This window comes from Hypanus sabinus, chromosome 2 (assembly GCF_030144855.1).
Source record: "Hypanus sabinus isolate sHypSab1 chromosome 2, sHypSab1.hap1, whole genome shotgun sequence".
Taxonomy (NCBI): Eukaryota; Metazoa; Chordata; class Chondrichthyes; order Myliobatiformes; family Dasyatidae; genus Hypanus; species Hypanus sabinus.
In genome coordinates, this window is record NC_082707.1 from 105,266,485 (window position 1) to 105,292,610 (window position 26,126).

Sequence of the window (26,126 nt, forward strand, 5' to 3'; positions counted from 1 at the left end):
TTGAGTTGAATGCATTACTTTCTATTCAATGCATTCTGTGGTAACCTTGTGTACATAACTACTCAGGGTGATTTGGAACTGTATAGATATTGCATGTACAGTGCTCAGTACCATGGAATAATACAATGCAAGCTGAATTCAGTAACCTACCTGTTACCATTTACGGTGGAACAGCCATTGACTTGGTTTACTTCTGCAAAGGCTAAAGTTCCACTGTGTAGAGAAGGCAATGTTACTGAAAGTAACTTCTGGAGCATAGGTTGCACACTCATAAAATTGGTTGCTGACAACTCTAAATCATATGGTTAGTGTACAAACAATCTTTACATCATGTTAGCACATAGTAGTTATCAGCAAAATTGAACTGTACACAACATTGAGTTGAATGCATTACTTTCTATTCAATGCATTCTGTGGTAACCTTGTGTACATAACTACTCAGGGTGATTTGGAACTGTATAGGTATTGCATGTACAGTGCTCAGTACCATGGAATAATACAATGCAAGCTGAATTCAGTAACCTACCTGTTACCATTTACAGTGGAACAGCCATTGACTTGGTTTACTTCTGCAAAGGCTAAAGTTCCACTGTGTAGAGAAGGCAATGTTACTGAAAGTAACTTCTGGAGCATAGGTTGCACACTCATAAAATTGGTTGCTGACAACTCTAAATCATATGGTTAGTGTACAAACAATGTTACATCATGTTAGCACATAGCAGTTATCAGCAAAATTGAACTGTACACTCCATTGAGTTGAATGCATTACTTTCTATTCAATGCATTCTGTGGTAACCTTGTGTACATAACTACTCAGGGTGATTTGGAACTGTATAGATATTGCATGTACAGTGCTCAGTACCATGAAATAATACAATGCAAGCTGAATTCAGTAACCTACCTGTTACCATTTACAGTGGAACAGCCATTGACTTGGTTTACTTCTGCAAAGGCTAAAGTTCCACTGTGTAGAAAAGGTAATGTTACTGAAAGTAACTTCTGGAGCATAGGTAGCACACTCATAAAATTGGTTGCAGACAAGTCCAAATCACATGGTTAGTGTGCTAACATCGTTTACATCATGTTAGCACATAGTAGTTATCAGCTAAATAGAACTGTACACTCCATTGAGTTGAATGCATTACTTTCTATTCAATGCATTCTGTGGTAACCTTGTGTACATAACTACTCAGGGTGATTTGGAACTGTATAGACATTGCATGTACAGTGCTCAGTACCATGGAATAATGCAATGCAAGCTGAATTCAGTAACCTACCTGTTAACATTTACAGTGGAACAGACATTGACTTGGTTTACTTCTGCAAAGGCTGAAGGTCCACTGTGTAGAGAAGGCAATGTTACTGAAAGTAACTTCTGGAGCAAAGGTTGCACACTCATAAAATTGGTTGCTGACAACTCTAAATCATATGGTTAGTCTACAAACAATGCTTACATCATGTTAGCACATAGTAGTTATCAGCAAAATTGAACTGTAGACACCATTGAGTTGAATGCATTACTTTCTATTCAATGCATTCTGTGGTAACCTTGTGTACATAACTACTCAGGGTGATTTGGAACTGTATAGATATTGCAGGTACAGTGCTCAGTACCATGGAATAATACAATGCAAGCTGAATTCAGTAACCTACCTGTTACCATTTACGGTGGAACAGCCATTGACTTGGTTTACTTCTGCAAAGGCTAAAGTTCCACTGTGTAGAGAAGGCAATGTTACTGAAAGTAACTTCTGGAGCATAGGTTGCACACTCATAAAATTGGTTGCTGACAACTCTAAATCATATGGTTAGTGTACAAACAATCTTTACATCATGTTAGCACATAGTAGTTATCAGCAAAATTGAACTGTACACAACATTGAGTTGAATGCATTACTTTCTATTCAATGCATTCTGTGGTAACCTTGTGTACATAACTACTCAGGGTGATTTGGAACTGTATAGGTATTGCATGTACAGTGCTCAGTACCATGGAATAATACAATGCAAGCTGAATTCAGTAACCTACCTGTTACCATTTACAGTGGAACAGCCATTGACTTGGTTTACTTCTGCAAAGGCTAAAGTTCCACTGTGTAGAGAAGGCAATGTTACTGAAAGTAACTTCTGGAGCATAGGTTGCACACTCATAAAATTGGTTGCTGACAACTCTAAATCATATGGTTAGTGTACAAACAATGTTACATCATGTTAGCACATAGCAGTTATCAGCAAAATTGAACTGTACACTCCATTGAGTTGAATGCATTACTTTCTATTCAATGCATTCTGTGGTAACCTTGTGTACATAACTACTCAGGGTGATTTGGAACTGTATAGATATTGCATGTACAGTGCTCAGTACCATGGAATAATACAATGCAAGCTGAATTCAGTAACCTACCTGTTACCATTTACAGTGGAACAGCCATTGACTTGGTTTACTTCTGCAAAGGCTAAAGTTCCACTGTGTAGAAAAGGTAATGTTACTGAAAGTAACTTCTGGAGCATAGGTAGCACACTCATAAAATTGGTTGCAGACAAGTCCAAATCACATGGTTAGTGTGCTAACATCGTTTACATCATGTTAGCACATAGTAGTTATCAGCTAAATAGAACTGTACACTCCATTGAGTTGAATGCATTACTTTCTATTCAATGCATTCTGTGGTAACCTTGTGTACATAACTACTCAGGGTGATTTGGAACTGTATAGACATTGCATGTACAGTGCTCAGTACCATGGAATAATGCAATGCAAGCTGAATTCAGTAACCTACCTGTTAACATTTACAGTGGAACAGACATTGACTTGGTTTACTTCTGCAAAGGCTGAAGGTCCACTGTGTAGAGAAGGCAATGTTACTGAAAGTAACTTCTGGAGCAAAGGTTGCACACTCATAAAATTGGTTGCTGACAACTCTAAATCATATGGTTAGTCTACAAACAATGCTTACATCATGTTAGCACATAGTAGTTATCAGCAAAATTGAACTGTAGACACCATTGAGTTGAATGCATTACTTTCTATTCAATGCATTCTGTGGTAACCTTGTGTACATAACTACTCAGGGTGATTTGGAACTGTATAGATATTGCATGTACAGTGCTCAGTACCATGGAACAATACAATGCAAGCTGAATTCAGTAACCTACCTGTTACCATTTACGGTGGAACAGCCATTGACTTGGTTTACTTCTGCAAAGGCTAAAGTTCCACTGTGTAGAGAAGGCAATGTTACTGAAAGTAACTTCTGGAGCATAGGTTGCACACTCATAAAATTGGTTGCTGACAACTCTAAATCATATGGTTAGTGTACAAACAATGTTTACATCATGTTAGCACATAGTAGTTATCAGCAAAATTGAACTGTACACAACATTGAGTTGAATGCATTACTTTCTATTCAATGCATTCTGTGGTAACCTTGTGTACATAACTACTCAGGGTGATTTGGAACTGTATAGGTATTGCATGTACAGTGCTCAGTACCATGGAATAATACAATGCAAGCTGAATTCAGTAACCTACCTGTTACCATTTACAGTGGAACAGCCATTGACTTGGTTTACTTCTGCAAAGGCTAAAGTTCCACTGTGTAGTGAAGGCAATGTTACTGAAAGTAACTTCTGGAGCATAGGTTGCGCACTCATAAAATTGGTTGCTGACAACTCTAAATCATATGGTTAGTGTACAAACAATGTTACATCATGTTAGCACATAGCAGTTATCAGCAAAATTGAACTGTACACTCCATTGAGTTGAATGCATTACTTTCTATTCAATGCATTCTGTGGTAACCTTGTGTACATAACTACTCAGGGTGATTTGGAACTGTATAGATATTGCATGTACAGTGCTCAGTACCATGGAATAATACAATGCAAGCTGAATTCAGTAACCTACCTGTTACCATTTACAGTGGAACAGCCATTGACTTGGTTTACTTCTGCAAAGGCTAAAGTTCCACTGTGTAGAGAAGGCAATGTTACTGAAAGTAACTTCTGGAGCATAGGTAGCACACTCATAAAATTGGTTGCAGACAACTCTAAATCATATGGTTAGTGTGCTAACAATGTTTACATCATGTTAGCACATAGTAGTTATCAGCTAAATAGAACTGTACACTCCATTGAGTTGAATGCATTACTTTCTATTCAATGCATTCTGTGGTAAGGTTGTGTACATAACTACTCCGGGTGGTTTGGAACTGTATAGATATTGTATGTAGAGTGCTCAGTACCATGGAATAATCCAATGCAAACTGAATTCAGTAACCTACCTGTTACCATTTACAGTGGTACAGCCATTGACTTGGTTTACTTCTGCAAAGGCTAAAGTTCCACTGTGTAGAGAAGGCAATGTTACTGAAAGTAACTTCTGGAGCATAGGTTGCACACTCATAAAATTGGTTGCTGACAACTCTAAATCATATGGTTAGTGTACAAACAATGTTTACATCATGTTAGCACATAGTAGTTATCAGCAAAATTGAACTGTAGACACCATTGAGTTGAATGCATTACTTTCTATTCAATGCATTCTGTGGTAACCTTGTGTACATAACTACTCAGGGTGATTTGGAACTGTATAGATATTGCATGTACAGTGCTCAGGACCATGGAATAATACAATGCAAGCTGAATTCAGTAACCTACCTGTTACCATTTACAGTGCAACAGCCATTGACTTGGTTTACTTCTGCAAAGGCTGAAGGTCCACTGTGTAGAGAAGGCAATGTTACTGAAAGTAACTTCTGGAGCAAAGGTTGCACACTCATAAAATTGGTTGCTGACAACTCTAAATCATATGGTTAGTCTACAAACAATGCTTACATCATGTTAGCACATAGTAGTTATCAGCAAAATTGAACTGTAGACACCATTGAGTTGAATGCATTACTTTCTATTCAATGCATTCTGTGGTAACCTTGTGTACATAAATACTCAGGGTGATTTGGAACTGTATAGATATTGCATGTACAGTGCTCAGTAAAATGGAATAATACAATGCAAGCTGAATTCAGTAACCTACCTGTTACCATTTACAGTGGAACAGCCATTGACTTGGTTTACTTCTGCAAAGGCTAAAGTTCCACTGTGTAGAGAAGGCAATGTTACTGAAAGTAACTTCTGGAGCATAGGTTGCACACTCATAAAATTGGTTGCTGACAACTCTAAATCATATGGTTAGTGTACAAACAATGTTTACATCATGTTAGCACATAGTAGTTATCAGCAAAATTGAACTGTACACACCATTGAGTTGAATGCATTACTTTCTATTCAATGCATTCTGTGGTAAACTTGTGTACATAACTACTCAGGGTGATTTGGAACTGTATAGATATTGCATGTACAGTGCTCAGTACCATGGAATACTCCAATGCAAGCTGAATTCAGAAACCTACCTGTTACCATTTACAGTGGAACAGCCATTGACTTGGTTTACTTCTGCAAAGGCTAAAGTTCCACTGTGTAGAAAAGGTAATGTTACTGAAAGTAACTTCTGGAGCATAGGTAGCACACTCATAAAATTGGTTGCAGACAAGTCCAAATCACATGGTTAGTGTGCTAACATCGTTTACATCATGATAGCACATAGTAGTTATCAGCTAAATAGAACTGTACACTCCATTGAGTTGAGTGCATTACTTTCTATTCAATGCATTCTGTGGTAACCTTGTGTACATAACTACTCAGGGTGATTTGGAACTGTATAGACATTGCATGTACAGTGCTCAGTACCATGGAATAATACAATGCAAGCTGAATTCAGTAACCTACCTGTTAACATTTACAGTGGAACAGACATTGACTTGGTTTACTTCTGCAAAGGCTGAAGGTCCACTGTGTAGAGAAGGCAATGTTACTGAAAGTAACTTCTGGAGCAAAGGTTGCACACTCATAAAATTGGTTGCTGACAACTCTAAATCATATGGTTAGTCTACAAACAATGCTTACATCATGTTTACACATAGTAGTTATCAGCAAAATTGAACTGTAGACACCATTGAGTTGAATGCATTACTTTCTATTCAATGCATTCTGTGGTAACCTTGTGTACATAACTACTCAGGGTGATTTGGAACTGTATAGATATTGCATGTACAGTGCTCAGTACCATGGAATAATACAATGCAAGCTGAATTCAGTAACCTACCTGTTACCATTTACAGTGGAACAGCCATTGACTTGGTTTACTTCTGCAAAGGCTAAAGTTCCACTGTTTAGAGAAGGCAATGTTACTGAAAGTAACTTCTGGAGCATAGGTTGCACACTCATAAAATTGGTTGCTGACAACTCTAAATCATATGGTTAGTGTACAAACAATGTTTACATCATGTTAGCACATAGTAGTTATCAGCAAAATTGAACTGTACACAACATTGAGTTGAATGCATTACTTTCTATTCAATGCATTCTGTGGTAACCTTGTGTACATAACTACTCAGGGTGATTTGGAACTGTATAGGTATTGCATGTACAGTGCTCAGTACCATGGAATAATACAATGCAAGCTGAATTCAGTAACCTACCTGTTACCATTTACAGTGGAACAGCCATTGACTTGGTTTACTTCTGCAAAGGCTAAAGTTCCACTGTGTAGAGAAGGCAATGTTACTGAAAGTAACTTCTGGAGCATAGGTTGCACACTCATAAAATTGGTTGCTGACAACTCTAAATCATATGGTTAGTGTACAAACAATGTTACATCATGTTAGCACATAGTAGTTATCAGCAAAATTGAACTGTACACTCCATTGAGTTGAATGCATTACTTTCTATTCAATGCATTCTGTGGTAACCTTGTGTACATAACTACTCAGGGTGATTTGGAACTGTATAGATATTGCATGTACAGTGCTCAGTACCATGGAATAATACAATGCAAGCTGAATTCAGTAACCTACCTGTTACCATTTACAGTGGAACAGCCATTGACTTGGTTTACTTCTGCAAAGGCTAAAGTTCCACTGTGTAGAGAAGGCAATGTTACTGAAAGTAACTTCTGGAGCATAGGTAGCACACTCATAAAATTGGTTGCAGACAACTCTAAATCATATGGTTAGTGTGCTAACAATGTTTACATCATGTTAGCACATAGTAGTTATCAGCTAAATAGAACTGTACACTCCATTGAGTTGAATGCATTACTTTCTATTCAATGCATTCTGTGGTAAGGTTGTGTACATAACTACTCAGGGTGGTTTGGAACTGTATAGATATTGTATGTAGAGTGCTCAGTACCATGGAATAATCCAATGCAACCTGAATTCAGTAACCTACCTGTTACCATTTACAGTGGTACAGCCATTGACTTGGTTTACTTCTGCAAAGGCTAAAGTTCCACTGTGTAGAGAAGGCAATGTTAATGAAAGTAAATTCTGGAGCATAGGTTGCACACTCATAAAATTGGTTGCTGACAACTCTAAATCATATGGTTAGTGTACAAACAATGTTTACATCATGTTAGCACATAGTAGTTATCAGCAAAATTGAACTATACACACCATTGAGCTGAATGCATTACTTTCTATTCAATGCATTCTAGGGTAACCTTGTGTGCATAACTACTCAGGGTGATTTGGAACTGTATAGATATTGCATGTACCGCGCTCAGTACCATGGAATAATACAATGCAAGCTGAATTCAGTAACCTACCTGTTACCATTTACAGTGGAACAGCCATTGACTTGGTTTACTTCTGCAAAGGCTAAAGTTCCACTGTGTAGAGAAGGCAATGTTACTGAAAGTAACTTCTGGAGCATAGGTTGCACACTCATAAAATTGGTTGCTGACAACTCTAAATCATATGGTTATTGTACAAACAATGTTTACATCATGTTAGCACATAGTAGTTATCAGCTAAATAGAACTGTACACTCCATTGAGTTGAATGCATTACTTTCTATTCAATGCATTCTGTGGTAAGGTTGTGTACATAACTACTCCGGGTGGTTTGGAACTGTATAGATATTGTATGTAGAGTGCTCAGTACCATGGAATAATCCAATGCAAACTGAATTCAGTAACCTACCTGTTACCATTTACAGTGGTACAGCCATTGACTTGGTTTACTTCTGCAAAGGCTAAAGTTCCACTGTGTAGAGAAGGCAATGTTACTGAAAGGAACTTCTGGAGCATAGGTTGCACACTCATAAAATTGGTTGCTGACAACTCTAAATCATATGGTTAGTGTACAAACAATGTTTACATCATGTTAGCACATAGTAGTTATCAGCAAAATTGAACTGTAGACACCATTGAGTTGAATGCATTACTTTCTATTCAATGCATTCTGTGGTAACCTTGTGTACATAACTACTCAGGGTGATTTGGAACTGTATAGATATTGCATGTACAGTGCTCAGGACCATGGAATAATACAATGCAAGCTGAATTCAGTAACCTACCTGTTACCATTTACAGTGCAACAGCCATTGACTTGGTTTACTTCTGCAAAGGCTGAAGGTCCACTGTGTAGAGAAGGCAATGTTACTGAAAGTAACTTCTGGAGCAAAGGTTGCACACTCATAAAATTGGTTGCTGACAACTCTAAATCATATGGTTAGTCTACAAACAATGCTTACATCATGTTAGCACATAGTAGTTATCAGCAAAATTGAACTGTAGACACCATTGAGTTGAATGCATTACTTTCTATTCAATGCATTCTGTGGTAACCTTGTGTACATAACTACTCAGGGTGATTTGGAACTGTATAGATATTGCATGTACAGTGCTCAGTAAAATGGAATAATACAATGCAAGCTGAATTCAGTAACCTACCTGTTACCATTTACAGTGGAACAGCCATTGACTTGGTTTACTTCTGCAAAGGCTAAAGTTCCACTGTGTAGAGAAGGCAATGTTACTGAAAGTAACTTCTGGAGCATAGGTTGCACACTCATAAAATTGGTTGCTGACAACTCTAAATCATATGGTTAGTGTACAAACAATGTTTACATCATGTTAGCACATAGTAGTTATCAGCAAAATTGAACTGTACACACCATTGAGTTGAATGCATTACTTTCTATTCAATGCATTCTGTGGTAACCTTGTGTACATAACTACTCAGGGTGATTTGGAACTGTATAGATATTGCATGTACAGTGCTCAGTACCATGGAATACTCCAATGCAAGCTGAATTCAGAAACCTACCTGTTACCATTTACAGTGGAACAGCCATTGACTTGGTTTACTTCTGCAAAGGCTAAAGTTCCACTGTGTAGAAAAGGTAATGTTACTGAAAGTAACTTCTGGAGCATAGGTAGCACACTCATAAAATTGGTTGCAGACAAGTCCAAATAACATGGTTAGTGTGCTAACATCGTTTACATCATGATGGCACATAGTAGTTATCAGCTAAATAGAACTGTACACTCCATTGAGTTGAATGCATTACTTTCTATTCAATGCATTCTGTGGTAACCTTGTGTACATAACTACTCAGGGTGATTTGGAACTGTATAGACATTGCATGTACAGTGCTCAGTACCATGGAATAATACAATGCAAGCTGAATTCAGTAACCTACCTGTTAACATTTACAGTGGAACAGACATTGACTTGGTTTACTTCTGCAAAGGCTGAAGGTCCACTGTGTAGAGAAGGCAATGTTACTGAAAGTAACTTCTGGAGCAAAGGTTGCACACTCATAAAATTGGTTGCTGACAACTCTAAATCATATGGTTAGTCTACAAACAATGCTTACATCATGTTAGCACATAGTAGTTATCAGCAAAATTGAACTGTAGACACCATTGAGTTGAATGCATTACTTTCTATTCAATCCATTCTGTGGTAACCTTGTGTACATAACTACTCAGGGTGATTTGGAACTGTATAGATATTGCATGTACAGTGCTCAGTACCATGGAATAATACAATGCAAGCTGAATTCAGTAACCTACCTGTTACCATTTACAGTGGAACAGCCATTGACTTGGTTTACTTCTGCAAAGGCTAAAGTTCCACTGTGTAGAGAAGGCAATGTTACTGAAAGTAACTTCTGGAGCATAGGTTGCACACTCATAAAATTGGTTGCTGACAACTCTAAATCATATGGTTAGTGTACAAACAATGTTTACATCATGTTAGCACATAGTAGTTATCAGCAAAATTGAACTGTACACAACATTGAGTTGAATGCATTACTTTCTATTCAATGCATTCTGTGGTAACCTTGTGTACATAACTACTCAGGGTGATTTGGAACTGTATAGGTATTGCATGTACAGTGCTCAGTACCATGGAATAATACAATGCAAGCTGAATTCAGTAACCTACCTGTTACCATTTACAGTGGAACAGCCATTGACTTGGTTTACTTCTGCAAAGGCTAAAGTTCCACTGTGTAGAGAAGGCAATGTTACTGAAAGTAACTTCTGGAGCATAGGTTGCACACTCATAAAATTCGTTGATGACAACTCTAAATCATATGGTTAGTGTACAAACAATGTTACATCATGTTAGCACATAGTAGTTATCAGCAAAATTGAACTGTACACTCCATTGAGTTGAATGCATTACTTTCTATTCAATGCATTCTGTGGTAACCTTGTGTACATAACTACTCAGGGTGATTTGGAACTGTATACATATTGCATGTACAGTGCTCAGTACCATGGAATAATACAATGCAAGCTGAATTCAGTAACCTACCTGTTACCATTTACAGTGGAACAGCCATTGACTTGGTTTACTTCTGCAAAGGCTAAAGTTCCACTGTGTAGAGAAGGCAATGTTACTGAAAGTAACTTCTGGAGCATAGGTAGCACACTCATAAAATTGGTTGCAGACAACTCTAAATCATATGGTTAGTGTGCTAACAATGTTTACATCATGTTAGCACATAGTAGTTATCAGCTAAATAGAACTGTACACTCCATTGAGTTGAATGCATTATTTTCTATTCAATGCATTCTGTGGTAAGGTTGTGTACATAACTACTCCGGGTGGTTTGGAACTGTATAGATATTGTATGTAGAGTGCTCAGTACCATGGAATAATCCAATGCAAACTGAATTCAGTAACCTACCTGTTACCATTTACAGTGGTACAGCCATTGACTTGGTTTACTTCTGCAAAGGCTAAAGTTCCACTGTGTAGAGAAGGCAATGTTACTGAAAGTAAATTCTGGAGCATAGGTTGCACACTCATAAAATTGGTTGCTGACAACTCTAAATCATATGGTTAGTGTACAAACAATGTTTACATCATGTTAGCACATAGTAGTTATCAGCAAAATTGAACTGTACACACCATTGAGTTGAATGCATTACTTTCTATTCAATGCATTCTAGGGTAACCTTGTGTGCATAACTACTCAGGGTGATTTGGAACTGTATAGATATTGCATGTACCGCGCTCAGTACCATGGAATAATACAATGCAAGCTGAATTCAGTAACCTACCTGTTACCATTTACAGTGGAACAGCCATTGACTTGGTTTACTTCTGCAAAGGCTAAAGTTCCACTGTGTAGAGAAGGCAATGTTACTGAAAGTAACTTCTGGAGCATAGTTTGCACACTCATAAAATTGGTTGCTGACAACTCTAAATCATATGGTTAGTGTACAAACAATGTTTACATCATGTTAGCACATAGTAGTTAACAGCAAAATTGAACTGTAGACACCATTGAGTTGAATGCATTACTTTCTATTCAATGCATTCTGTGGTAACCTTGTGTACATATCTACTCAGGGTGATTTGGAACTGTATAGATATTGCATGTACAGTGCTCAGGACCATGGAATAATACAATGCAAGCTGAATTCAGTAACCTACCTGCTACTATTTACAGTGGAACAGCCATTGACTTGGTTTACTTCTGCAAAGGCTAAAGTTCCACTGTGTAGAGAAGGCAATGTTACTGAAAGTAACTTCTGGAGCATAGGTAGCACACTCATAAAATTGGTTGCAGACAACTCTAAATCATATGGTTAGTGTGCTAATAATGTTTACATCATGTTAGCACATAGTAGTTATCAGCTAAATAGAACTGTACACTCCATTGAGTTGAATGCATTACTTTCTATTCAATGCATTCTGTGGTAAGGTTGTGTACATAACTACTCCGGGTGGTTTGGAACTGTATAGATATTGTATGTAGAGTGCTCAGTACCATGGAATAATCCAATGCAAACTGAATTCAGTAACCTACCTGTTACCATTTACAGTGGTTCAGCCATTGACTTGGTTTACTTCTGCAAAGGCTAAAGTTCCACTGTGTAGAGAAGGCAATGTTACTGAAAGTAACTTCTGGAGCATAGGTTGCACACTCATAAAATTGGTTGCTGACAACTCTAAATCATATGGTTAGTGTACAAACAATGTTTACATCATGTTAGCACATAGTAGTTATCAGCAAAATTGAATTTAGACACCATTGAGTTGAATGCATTACTTTCTATTCAATGCATTCTGTGGTAACCTTGTGTACATAACTACTCAGGGTGATTTGGAACTGTATAGATATTGCATGTACAGTGCTCAGGACCATGGAATAATACAATGCAAGCTGAATTCAGTAACCTACCTGTTACGATTTACAGTGCAACAGCCATTGACTTGGTTTACTTCTGCAAAGGCTGAAGGTCCACTGTGTAGAGAAGGCAATGTTACTGAAAGTAACTTCTGGAGCAAAGGTTGCACACTCATAAAATTGGTTGCTGACAACTCTAAATCATATGGTTAGTCTACAAACAATGCTTACATCATGTTAGCACATAGTAGTTATCAGCAAAATTGAACTGTAGACACCATTGAGTTGAATGCATTACTTTCTATTCAATGCATTCTGTGGTAACCTTGTGTACATAACTACTCAGGGTGATTTGGAACTGTATAGATATTGCATGTACAGTGCTCAGTAAAATGGAATAATACAATGCAAGCTGAATTCAGTAACCTACCTGTTACCATTTACAGTGGAACAGCCATTGACTTGGTTTACTTCTGCAAAGGCTAAAGTTCCACTGTGTAGAGAAGGCAATGTTACTGAAAGTAACTTCTGGAGCATAGGTTGCACACTCATAAAATTGGTTGCTGACAACTCTAAATCATATGGTTAGTGTACAAACAATGTTTACATCATGTTAGCACATAGTAGTTATCAGCAAAATTGAACTGTACACACCATTGAGTTGAATGCATTACTTTCTATTCAATGCATTCTGTGGTAACCTTGTGTACATAACTACTCAGGGTGATTTGGAACTGTATAGATATTGCATGTACAGTGCTCAGTACCATGGAATACTCCAATGCAAGCTGAATTCAGAAACCTACCTGTTACCATTTACAGTGGAACAGCCATTGACTTGGTTTACTTCTGCAAAGGCTAAAGTTCCACTGTGTAGAAAAGGTAATGTTACTGAAAGTAACTTCTGGAGCATAGGTAGCACACTCATAAAATTGGTTGCAGACAAGTCCAAATAACATGGTTAGTGTGCTAACATCGTTTACATCATGATAGCACATAGTAGTTATCAGCTAAATAGAACTGTACACTCCATTGAGTTGAATGCATTACTTTCTATTCAATGCATTCTGTGGTAACCTTGTGTACATAACTACTCAGGGTGATTTGGAACTGTATAGACATTGCATGTACAGTGCTCAGTACCATGGAATAATACAATGTAAGCTGAATTCAGTAACCTACCTGTTAACATTTACAGTGGAACAGACATTGACTTGGTTTACTTCTGCAAAGGCTGAAGGTCCACTGTGTAGAGAAGGCAATGTTACTGAAAGTAACTTCTGGAGCAAAGGTTGCACACTCATAAAATTGGTTGCTGACAACTCTAAATCATATGGTTAGTCTACAAACAATGCTTACATCATGTTAGCACATAGTAGTTATCAGCAAAATTGAACTTTAGACACCATTGAGTTGAATGCATTACTTTCTATTCAATGCATTCTGTGGTAACCTTGTGTACATAACTACTCAGGGTGATTTGGAACTGTATAGATATTGCATGTACAGTGCTCAGTACCATGGAATAATACAATGCAAGCTGAATTCAGTAACCTACCTGTTACCATTTACAGTGGAACAGCCATTGACTTGGTTTACTTCTGCAAAGGCTAAAGTTCCACTGTGTAGAGAAGGCAATGTTACTGAAAGTAACTTCTGGAGCATAGGTTGCACACTCATAAAATTGGTTGCTGACAACTCTAAATCATATGGTTAGTGTACAAACAATGTTTACATCATGTTAGCACATAGTAGTTATCAGCAAAATTGAACTGTACACAACATTGAGTTGAATGCATTACTTTCTATTCAATGCATTCTGTGGTAACCTTGTGTACATAACTACTCAGGGTGATTTGGAACTGTATAGGTATTGCATGTACAGTGCTCAGTACCATGGAATAATACAATGCAAGCTGAATTCAGTAACCTACCTGTTACCATTTACAGTGGAACAGCCATTGACTTGGTTTACTTCTGCAAAGGCTAAAGTTCCACTGTGTAGAGAAGGCAATGTTACTGAAAGTAACTTCTGGAGCATAGGTTGCACACTCATAAAATTGGTTGATGACAACTCTAAATCATATGGTTAGTGTACAAACAATGTTACATCATGTTAGCACATAGTAGTTATCAGCAAAATTGAACTGTACACTCCATTGAGTTGAATGCATTACTTTCTATTCAATGCATTCTGTGGTAACCTTGTGTACATAACTACTCAGGGTGATTTGGAACTGTATAGATATTGCATGTACAGTGCTCAGTACCATGGAATAATACAATGCAAGCTGAATTCAGTAACCTACCTGTTACCATTTACAGTGGAACAGCCATTGACTTGGTTTACTTCTGCAAAGGCTAAAGTTCCACTGTGTAGAGAAGGCAATGTTACTGAAAGTAACTTCTGGAGCATAGGTAGCACACTCATAAAATTGGTTGCAGACAACTCTAAATCATATGGTTAGTGTGCTAACAATGTTTACATCATGTTAGCACATAGTAGTTATCAGCTAAATAGAACTGTACACTCCATTGAGTTGAATGCATTACTTTCTATTCAATGCATTCTGTGGTAAGGTTGTGTACATAACTACTCCGGGTGGTTTGGAACTGTATAGATATTGTATGTAGAGTGCTCAGTACCATGGAATAATCCAAGGCAAACTGAATTCAGTAACCTACCTGTTACCATTTACAGTGGTACAGCCATTGACTTGGTTTACTTCTGCAAAGGCTAAAGTTCCACTGTGTAGAGAAGGCAATGTTACTGAAAGTAAATTCTGGAGCATAGGTTGCACACTCATAAAATTGGTTGCTGACAACTCTAAATCATATGGTTAGTGTACAAACAATGTTTACATCATGTTAGCACATAGTAGTTATCAGCAAAATTGAACTGTACACACCATTGAGTTGAATGCATTACTTTCTATTCAATGCATTCTAGGGTAACCTTGTGTGCATAACTACTCAGGGTGATTTGGAACTGTATAGATATTGCATGTACCGCGCTCAGTACCATGGAATAATACAATGCAAGCTGAATTCAGTAACCTACCTGTTACCATTTACAGTGGAACAGCCATTGACTTGGTTTACTTCTGCAAAGGCTAAAGTTCCACTGTGTAGAGAAGGCAATGTTACTGAAAGTAACTTCTGGAGCATAGTTTGCACACTCATAAAATTGGTTGCTGACAACTCTAAATCATATGGTTAGTGTACAAACATCGTTTACATCATGTTAGCACATAGTAGTTATCAGGTAAATAGAACTGTACACACCATTGAGTTGAATGCATTACTTTCTATTCAATGCATTCTGTGGTAACCTTGTGTACATAACTACTCAGGGTGATTTGGAACTGTATAGATATTGCATGTACCGTGCTCAGTACCATGGAATAATACAATGCAAGCTGAATTCAGTAACCTACCTGTTACCATTTACAGTGGAACAGCCATTGACTTGGTTTACTTCTGCAAAGGCTAAAGTTCCACTGTGTAGAAAAGGTAATGTTACTGAAAGTAACTTCTGGAGCATAGGTAGCACACTCATAAAATTGGTTGCAGACAAGTCCAAATCATATGGTTAGTGTGCTAACATCGTTTACATCATGTTAGCACATAGTAGTTATCAGGTAAATAGAACTGTACACACCATTGAGTTGAATGCATTACTTTCTATTCAATGCATTCTGTGGTAACCTTGTGTACATAACTACTCAGGGTGATTTGGAACTGTATAGATATTGCATGTACCGTGCTCAGTACCATGGAATAATACAATGCAAGCTGAATTCAGTAACCTACCTGTTACCATTTACAGTGGAACAGCCATTGACTTGGTTTACTTCTGCAAAGGCTAAAGTTCCACTGTGTAGAGAAGGCAATGTTACTGAAAGTAACTTCTGGAGCATAGGTTGCACACTCATAAAATTGGTTGCTGACAACTCTAAATCATATGGTTAGTGTACAAACAATGTTTACATCATGTTAGCACATAGTAGTTATCAGCAAAATTGAACTGTAGACACCATTGAGTTGAATGCATTACTTTCTATTCAATGCATTCTGTGGTAACCTTGTGTGCATAACTACTCAGGGTGATTTGGAACTGTATAGATATTGCATGTACAGTGCTCAGTACCAGGGAATAATACAATGCAAGCTGCATTCAGTAACCTACCTGTTACCATTTACAGTGGAACAGACATTGACTTGGTTTACTTCTGCAAAGGCTAAAGTTCCACTGTGTAGAAAAGGTAATGTTACTGAAAGTAACTTCTGGAGCATAGGTAGCACACTCATAAAATTGGTTGCAGACAAGTCCAAATCATATGGTTAGTGTGCTAACATCGTTTACATCATGTTAGCACATAGTAGTTATCAGGTAAATAGAACTGTACACTCCATTGAGTTGAATGCATAATTTTCTATTCAATGCATTCTGTGGTAACTTTGCGTACATGACTATTCAGTGTGATTTGGAACTGTATAGATATTGCATGTAGAGTGCTCAGTTCCATGGAATACTCCAATGCAAGCGGAATTCTGTAACCTACCTGTTACCATTTGCCGTGGAACAGCCATTGACTTGGTTTACTTCTGCAAAGGCTAAAGTTCCACTGTGTAGAGAAGGCAATGTTACTGAAAGTAACTTCTGGTGCAAAGGTTGCACACTCATAAAATTGGTTGCTGACAACTCTAAATCATATGGTTAGTGTACAAACAATGTTTACATCATGTTAGCACATAGTAGTTATCAGCAAAATTGAACTGTACACACCATTGTGTTGAATGCATTACCTTCTATTCAATGCATTCTGTGGTAACCTTGTGTACATAACTACTCAGGGTGATTTGGAACTGTATAGATATTGCATGTACCGTGCTCAGTACCATGGAATAATACAATGCAAGCTGAATTCAGTAACCTACCTGTTACCATTTACAGTGGAACAGCCATTGACTTGGTTTACTTCTGCAAAGGCTAAAGTTCCACTGTGTAGAGAAGGCAATGTTACTGAAAGTAACTTCTGGAGCATAGGTTGCACACTCATAAAATTGGTTGCTGACAACTCTAAATCATATGGTTAGTGTACAAACAATGTTTACATCATGTTAGCACATAGTAGTTATCAGCAAAATTGAACTGTAGACACCATTGAGTTGAATGCATTACTTTCTATTCAATGCATTCTGTGGTAACCTTGTGTACATAACTACTCAGGGTGATTTGGAACTGTATAGATATTGCATGTACAGTGCTCAGTAACATGGAATAATACAATGCAAGCTGAATTCAGTAACCTACCTGTTACCATTTACAGTGGAACAGACATTGACTTGGTTTACTTCTGCAAAGGCTAAAGTTCCACTGTGTAGAAAAGGTAATGTTACTGAAAGTAACTTCTGGAGCATAGGTAGCACACTCATAAAATTGGTTGCAGACAAGTCCAAATCATATGGTTAGTGTGCTAACATCGTTTACATCATGTTAGCAAATAGTAGTTATCAGGTAAATAGAACTGCACACACCATTGAGTTGAATGCATTACTTTCTATTCAATGCATTCTGTGGTAACCTTGTGTACATAACTACTCAGGGTGATTTGGAACTGTATAGATATTGCATGTACCGTGCTCAGTACCATGGAATAATACAATGCAAGCTGAATTCAGTAACCTACCTGTTACCATTTACAGTGGAACAGCCATTGACTTGGTTTACTTCTGCAAAGGCTAAAGTTCCACTGTGTAGAGAAGGCAATGTTACTGAAAGTAACTTCTGGAGCATAGGTTGCACACTCATAAAATTGGTTGCTGACAACTCTAAATCATATGGTTAGTGTACAAACAATGTTTACATCATGTTAGCACATAGTAGTTATCAGCAAAATTGAACTGTACACACCATTGAGTTGAATGCATTACTTTCTATTCAATGCATTCTGTGGTAACCTTGTGTGCATAACTACTCAGGGTGATTTGGAACTGTATAGATATTGCATGTACAGTGCTCAGTACCATGGAATAATACAATGCAAGCTGAATTCAGTAACCTACCTGTTACCATTTACAGTGGAACAGACATTGACTTGGTTTACTTCTGCAAAGGCTAAAGTTCCACTGTGTAGAAAAGGTAATGTTACTGAAAGTAACTTCTGGAGCATAGGTAGCACACTCATAAAATTGGTTGCTGACAACTCTAAATCATATGGTTAGTGTACAAACAATGTTTACATCATGTTAGCACATAGTAGTTATCAGCAAAATTGAACTGTACACACCATTGAGTTGAATGCATTACTTTCTATTCAATGCATTCTGTGGTAACCTTGTGTACATAACTACTCAGGGTGATTTGGAACTGTATAGATATTGCATGTACCGTGCTCAGTACCATGGAATAATACAATGCAAGCTGAATTCAGTAACCTACCTGTTACCATTTACAGTGGAACAGCCATTGACTTGGTTTACTTCTGCAAAGGCTAAAGTTCCACTGTGTAGAGAAGGCAATGTTACTGAAAGTAACTTCTGGAGCATACGTTGCACACTCATAAAATTGGTTGCTGACAACTCTAAATCATATGGTTAGTGTACAAACAATGTTTACATCATGTTAGCACATAGTAGTTATCAGCAAAATTGAACTGTACACACTATTGAGTTGAATGCATTACTTTCTATTCAATGCATTCTGTGGTAACTTTGCGTACATGACTATTCAGTGTGATTTGGAACTGTATAGATATTGCATGTAGAGTGCTCAGTACCATGGAATACTCCAATGCAAGCGGAATTCAGTAACCTACCTGTTACCATTTACAGTGGAACAGCCATTGACTTGGTTTACTTCTGCAAAGGCTAAAGTTCCACTGTGTAGAGAAGGCAATGTTACTGATGGTAACTGCTGGAGCATAGGTAGCACACTCATAAAATTGGTTGCAGACAAGTCCAAATCATATGGTTAGTGTGCTAACATCGTTTACATCATGTTAGCACATAGTAGTTATCAGCTAAATAGAACTGTACACTCCATTGAGTTGAATGCATTACTTTCTATTCAATGCATTCTGTGGTAAGGTTGTGTACATAACTACTCTGGGTGGTTTGGAACTGTATAGATATTGCATGTAGAGTGCTCAGTACCATGGAATAATCCAATGCAATCTGAATTCAGTAACCTACCTGTTACCATTTACAGTGGAACAGCCATTGACTTGGTTTACTTCTGCAAAGGCTAAAGTTCCACTGTGTAGAGAAGGCAATGTTACTGAAAGTAACTTCTGGAGCATAGGTTGCACACTCATAAAATTGGTTGCTGACAACTCTAAATCATATGGTTAGTGTACAAACAATGTTTACATCATGTTAGCACATAGTAGTTATCAGCAAAATTGAACTGTACACACCATTGAGTTGAATGCATTACTTTCTATTCAATGCATTCTGTGGTAACCTTGTGTACATAACTACTCAGGGTGATTTGGAACTGTATAGATATTGCATGTACCGTGCTCAGTACCATGGAATAATACAATGCAAGCTGAATTCAGTAACCTACCTGTTACCATTTACAGTGGAACAGCCATTGACTTGGTTTACTTCTGCAAAGGCTAAAGTTCCACTGTGTTGAGAAGGCAATGTTACTGAAAGTAACTTCTGGAGCATACGTTGCACACTCATAAAATTGGTTGCTGACAACTCTAAATCATATGGTTAGTGTACAAACAATGTTTACATCATGTTAGCACATAGTAGTTATCAGCAAAATTGAACTGTAGACACCATTGAGTTGAATGCATTACTTTCTATTCAATGCATTCTGTGGTAACCTTGTGTACATAACTACTCAGGGTGATTTGGAACTGTATAGATATTGCATGTACAGTGCTCAGTAACATGGAATAATCCAATGCAAGCTGAATTCAGTAACCTACCTGTTACCATTTACAGTGGAACAGCCATTGACTTGGTTTACTTCTGCAAAGGCTAAAGTTCCACTGTGTAGAAAAGGTAATGTTACTGAAAGTAACTGCTGGAGCATAGGTAGCACACTCATAAAATTGGTTGCAGACAAGTCCAAATCATATGGGTAGTGTGCTAACATCGTTTACATCATGTTAGCACATAGTAGTTATCAGCTAAATAGAACTGTACACTCCATTGAGTTGAATACATTACTTTCTATTCAATGCATTCTGTGGTAAGGTTGTGTACATAACTACTCTGGGTGGTTTGGAACTGTATAGATATTGCATGTAGAGTGCTCAGTACCATGGAATAATCCAATGCAATCTGAATTCAGTAACCTACCTGTTACCATTTACAGTGGAACAGCCATTGACTTGGTTTACTTCTGCAAAGGCTAAAGTTCCACTGTGTAGAGAAGGCAATGTTACTGAAAGTAACTTCTGGAGCATCGGTTGCACACTCATAAAATTGGTTGCTGACAACTCTAAATCATATGGTTAGTGTACAAACAATGTTTACATCATGTTAGCACATAGTAGTTATCAGCAAAATTGAACTGTAGACACCATTGAGTTGAATGCATTACTTTCTATTCAATGCATTCTGTGGTAACCTTGTGTACATAACTACTCAGGGTGATTTGGAACTGTATAGATATTGCATGTACCGTGCTCAGTACCAAGGAATAATACAATGCAAGCTGAATTCAGTAACCTACCTGTTACCATTTACAGTGGAACAGCCATTGACTTGGTTTACTTCTGCAAAGGCTAAAGTTCCACTGTGTAGAGAAGGCAATGTTACTGAAAGTAACTTCTGGAGCATACGTTGCACACTCATAAAATTGGTTGCTGACAACTCTAAATCATATGGTTAGTGTACAAACAATGTTTACATCATGTTAGCACATAGTAGTTATCAGCAAAATTGAACTGTACACACTATTGAGTTGAATGCATTACTTTCTATTCAATGCATTCTGTGGTAACTTTGCGTACATGACTATTCAGTGTGATTTGGAACTGTATAGATATTGCATGTAGAGTGCTCAGTACCATGGAATACACCAATGCAAGCGGAATTCAGTAACCTACCTGTTACCATTTACAGTGGAACACCCATTGACTTGGTTTACTTCTGCAAAGGCTAAAGTTCCACTGTGTAGAGAAGGCAATGTTACTGAAAGTAATTTCTGGAGCAAAGGTTGCACACTCATAAAATTGGTTGCTGACAACTCTAAATCATATGGTTAGTGAACAAACAATGTTTACATCATGTTAGCACATAGTAGTTATCATTAAAATTGAACTGTACACACCATTCAGTTGAATGCATTACTTTCTATTCAATGCATTCTGTGGTAACCTTGTGTACATAACTACTCAGGGTGATTTGGAACTGTATAGATATTGCATGTACCGTGCTCAGTACCATGGAATAATCCAATGCAAACTGAGATCAGTAACCTACCTGTTACCATTTACAGTGGTACAGCCATTGACTTGGTTTACTTCTGCAAAGGCTAAAGTTCCACTGTGTAGAGAAGGCAATGTTACTGAAAGTAACTTCTGGAGCATAGGTTGCACACTCATAAAATTGGTTGCTGACAACTCTAAATCATATGGTTAGTGTACAAACAATATTTACATCATGTTAGCACATAGTAGTTATCAGCATAATTGAACTGTAGACACCATTGAGTTGAATGCATTACTTTCTATTCAATGCATTCTGTGGTAACCTTGTGTGCATAACTACTCAGGGTGATTTGGAACTGTATAGATATTGCATGTACCGTGCTCAGTACCATGGAATAATACAATGCAAGCTGAATTCAGTAACCTACCTGTTACCATTTACAGTGGAACAGCCATTGACTTGGTTTACTTCTGCAAAGGCTAAAGTTCCACTGTGTAGAGAAGGCAATGTTACTGAAAGTAACTTCTGGAGCATAGGTTGCACACTCATAAAATTGGTTGCTGACAACTCTAAATCATATGGTTAGTGTACAAACAATGTTTACATCATGTTAGCACATAGTAGTTATCAGCAAAATTGAACTGTACACCCCATTGAGTTGAATGCATTACTTTCTATTCAATGCATTCTGTGCTAACTTTGCGTACATGACTATTCAGTGTGATTTGGAACTGTATAGATATTGCATGTAGAGTGCTCAGTACCATGGAATACTCCAATGCAAGCGGAATTCAGTAACCTACCTGTTACCATTTGCAGTGGAACAGCCATTGACTTGGTTTACTTCTGCAAAGGCTAAAATTCCACTGTGTAGAGAAGGCAATGTTACTGAAAGTAACTTCTGGAGCAAAGGTTGCACACTGATAAAATTGGTTGCTGACAACTCTAAATCATAGGGTTAGTGTACAAACAATGTTTACATCATGTTAGCACATAGTAGTTATCAGCAAAATTGAACTGTAGACACCATTGGGTTGAATGCATTACTTTCTATTCAATGCATTCTGTGGTAACCTTGTGTACATAACGACTCAGGGTTATTGGGAACTGTATAGATATTGCATGTACAGTGCTCAGTACCATGGAATAATACAATGCAAGCTGAATTCAGTAACCTACCTGTTACCATTTACAGTGGAACAGCCATTGACTTGGTTTACTTCTGCAAAGGCTAAAGTTCCACTGTGTAGAGAAGGCAATGTTACTGAAAGTAACTTCTGGAGCAAAGGTTGCACACTCATAAAATTGGTTGCTGACAACTCTAAATCATATGGTTAGTGTACAAACAATGTTTACATCATGTTAGCACATAGTAGTTATCAGCAAAATTGAACTGTAGACACCATTGAGTTGAATACATTACTTTCTATTCAATGCATTCTGTGGTAACCTTGTGTACATAACGACTCAGGGTGATTGGGAACTGTATAGATATTGCATGTACAGTGCTCAGTACCATGGAATAATACAATGCAAGCTGAATTCAGTAACCTACCTGTTACCATTTACAGTGGAACAGCCATTGACTTGGTTTATTTCTGCAAAGGCTAAAGTTCCACTGTGTAGAGAAGGCAATGTTACTGAAAGTAACTTCTGGAGCATAGGTTGCACACTCATAAAATTGGTTGCTGACAACTCTAAGTCATATGGTTAGTATACAAACAATGTTTACATAATGTTAGCACATAGTAGTTATCAGCAAAATTGAACTGTACACACCATTGAGTTGAATGCATTACTTTCTATTCAATGCATTCTGTGGTAACCTTGTGTACATAACTATTCAGGGTGATTTGGAACTGTATAGATATTGCATGTACCGTGCTCAGTACCATGGAATACTCCAATGCAAGCGGAATTCAGTAACCTACCTGTTACCATTTACAGTGGAACACCCATTGACTTGGTTTACTTCTGCAAAGGATAAAGTTCCACTGTGTAGAGAAGGCAATGTTACTGAAAGTAACTTCTGGAGCAAAGGTTGCACACTCATGAAATTGGTTGCTGACAACTCTAAATCATATGGTTAGTGTACAAACAATGTTTACATCATGTTAGCACATAGTAGTTATCAGCAAAATTGAACTGTAGACACCATTGAGTTGAATGCATTACTTTCTATTCAATGCATTCTGTGGTAACCTTGTGTACATAACTACTCAGGGTGATTTGGAACTGTATAGATATTGCATGTACAGTGCTCAGGACCATGGAATAATACAATGCAAGCTGAATTCAGTAACCTACCTGTTACCATTTACAGTGCAACAGCCATTGACTTGGTTTACTTCTGCAAAGGCTAAAGTTCCACTGTGTAGAGAAGGCAATGTTACTGAAAGTAACTTCTGGAGCATAGGTAGCACACTCATAAAATTGGTTGCAGACAAGTCCAAATCATATGGTTAGTGTGCTAACATCGTTTACATCATGTTAGCACATAGTAGTTATCAGGTAAATAGAACTGTACACTCGATTGAGTTGAATGCATTACTTTCTATTCAATGCATTCTGTGGTAAGGTGTGTACATAACTACTCTGGGTGGTTAGGAACTGTATAGATATTGTATGTAGAGTGTCAGTACCATGGAATAATCCAATGCAAACTGAATTCAGTAACCTACCTGTTACCATTTACAGTGGTACATCCATTGACTTGGTTTACTTCTGCAAAGGCTAAAGTTCCACTGTGTAGAGAAGGCAATGTTACTGAAAGTAACTTCTGGAGCATAGGTTGCACACTCATAAAATTGGTTGCTGACAACTCTAAATCATATGGTTAGTGTACAAACAATGTTTACATCATGTTAGCACATAGTAGTTATCAGCAAAATTGAACTGTACACACCATTGAGTTGAATGCATTACTTTCTATTCAATGCATTCTGTGGTAACCTTGTGTGCATAACTACTCAGGGTGATTTGGAACTGTATAGATATTGCATGTACAGTGCTCAATACCATGGAATAATACAATGCAAGCTGAATTCAGTAACCTACCTGTTAGCATTTACAGTGGAACAGACATTGACTTGGTTTACTTCTGCAAAGGCTAAAGTTCCACTGTGTAGAAAAGGTAATGTTACTGAAAGTAACTTCTGGAGCATAGGTAGCACACTCATAAAATTGGTTGCAGACAAGTCCAAATCATATGGTTAGTGTGCTAACATCGTTTACATCATGTTAGCACATAGTAGTTATCAGGTAAATAGAACTGTACACACCATTGAGTTGAATGCATTACTTTCTATTCAATGCATTCTGTGGTAACCTTGTGTGCATAACTACTCAGGGTGATTTGGAACTGTATAGATATTGCATGTACCGTGCTCAGTACCATGGAATAATACAATGCAAGCTGAATTCAGTAACCTACCTGTTACCATTTACAGTGGAACAGCCATTGACTTGGTTTACTTCTGCAAAGGCTAAAGTTCCACTGTGTAGAGAAGGCAATGTTACTGAAAGTAACTTCTGGAGCATAGGTTGCACACTCATAAAATTGGTTGCTGACAACTCTAAATCATATGGTTAGTGTACAAACAATGTTTACATCATGTTAGCACATAGTAGTTATCAGCAAAATTGAACTGTAGACACCATTGAGTTGAATGCATTACTTTCTATTCAATGCATTCTGTGGTAACCTTGTGTGCATAACTACTCAGGGTGATTTGGAACTGTATAGATATTGCATGTACAGTGCTCAGTACCATGGAATAATACAATGCAAGCTGCATTCAGTAACCTACCTGTTACCATTTACAGTGGAACAGACATTGACTTGGTTTACTTCTGCAAAGGCTAATGTTCCACTGTGTAGAAAAGGTAATGTTACTGAAAGTAACTTCTGGAGCATAGGTAGCACACTCATAAAATTGGTTGCAGACAAGTCCAAATCATATGGTTAGTGTGCTAACATCGTTTACATCATGTTAGCACATAGTAGTTATCAGGTAAATAGAACTGTACACTCCATTGAGTTGAATGCATAATTTTCTATTCAATGCATTCTGTGGTAACTTTGCGTACATGACTATTCAGTGTGATTTGGAACTGTATAGATATTGCATGTAGAGTGCTCAGTTCCATGGAATACTCCAATGCAAGCGGAATTCAGTAACCTACCTGTTACCATTTGCCGTGGAACAGCCATTGACTTGGTTTAC